Source organism: Sinocyclocheilus anshuiensis, unplaced genomic scaffold, assembly GCF_001515605.1.
Source record: "Sinocyclocheilus anshuiensis isolate Anshui unplaced genomic scaffold, SAMN03320099.WGS_v1.1 scaffold1641, whole genome shotgun sequence".
Classification (NCBI taxonomy): Eukaryota; Metazoa; Chordata; class Actinopteri; order Cypriniformes; family Cyprinidae; genus Sinocyclocheilus; species Sinocyclocheilus anshuiensis.
In genome coordinates this window covers 112,508-113,715 of record NW_015539968.1, presented here as the reverse complement: position 1 = coordinate 113,715, position 1,208 = coordinate 112,508, and positions in this window count along the sequence as shown.

The window sequence follows — 1,208 nt, the reverse complement described above, 5'->3', positions numbered from 1 at the left end:
GTCGGAGGGACGAGGGAGCCTGGCGGAGCTTGTGGACTGCCGGGCCACGGCGGGGAGGAGGGAGCTAGGAGCCATGGTGGAGCCGACAGGTCAACGGGCCGAGGCGAAGTCCGGGGCTTAGAGGCTGGAGGGATATTCCAGCCGCGGCGACACTGGAGGATGGCAGTCCCGCAGAGCTCACACCGTGCTGATGGTGGGCTGAGGGCGAGCAGAGGAGCTGCCAGACGACAGCGGTGGAGGAGGCAGGAGACGAGAGCCTTCCTCGGACGACGGCGCTCTGTATGCCGGGTTTAGACTGGCGTCATAGAATGCACAGAGTGCATCGTCCGGGTAGCTGGAGAGGTTGGCGAGGACCAGGAACAGTCTGGTGTGGCCCTCGAGCGATCTTTCCCCCTGCTCCAGGAGGAGGAGGAGGTACTCAGGATGGGCGAGGGAATCCATTGGGAAACACTACGGAAACAAAACATTGAGCAAAAAACGGAAACAAAAACGGAGGGAACACACGGAGGTAACTGTTTCGGTCTGGTATTCTGTCACAATGTGCCTACTGTGAAGGAATGAGAAGACGTGGAGTAAACTTCAAACTAACAGACTTTAATAAACATCCAAGGAACCAGGAAAACACACGTAGCGGGGAAAGACGAACATTCAATACCAAAGAAAGAAACATGGAAAGACACAGAGCTTAAGTAATGGGACTAATTACGGGAATAACGAGAAACACCTGGAACTAATGAGGGAACACCTGAAATCAAGGAACACAATGAGACATGGGAAAAACACACAGAATGAGTCCAGGGGCGTGACATGTGGTTCCTATGGGCAAAGATGGCAAAATCTAATTCACATACTTTCGATAGCTTTCTCCAGCTATTTCAGATCTCCTTGGACACTGCAGTTTTGCAGTAATTAGAAACACCTACTATATAGAAACCTACAGAACAGAAAACTCCTGCAATTTAGCCATATTCAGTGTGAATGTACCTTGACATGTTACCCAGCAACAACTGAACTTTTACACTGAAAAAAAATTCAGAGGGTCTTACTTATACCCACTGTATAAAGAAAACAGAAAATGTCTTTAAAGGTCTCTGGATCAGCACAGTTTCAATGTCTTAATCTTTCTTGTGCCATGTCTTTCTTCAACTGAAATGCCCAAAAGGCATTTTAAAGGAAAAAGAGAGAGAAAACATAATTACAGAAAAATT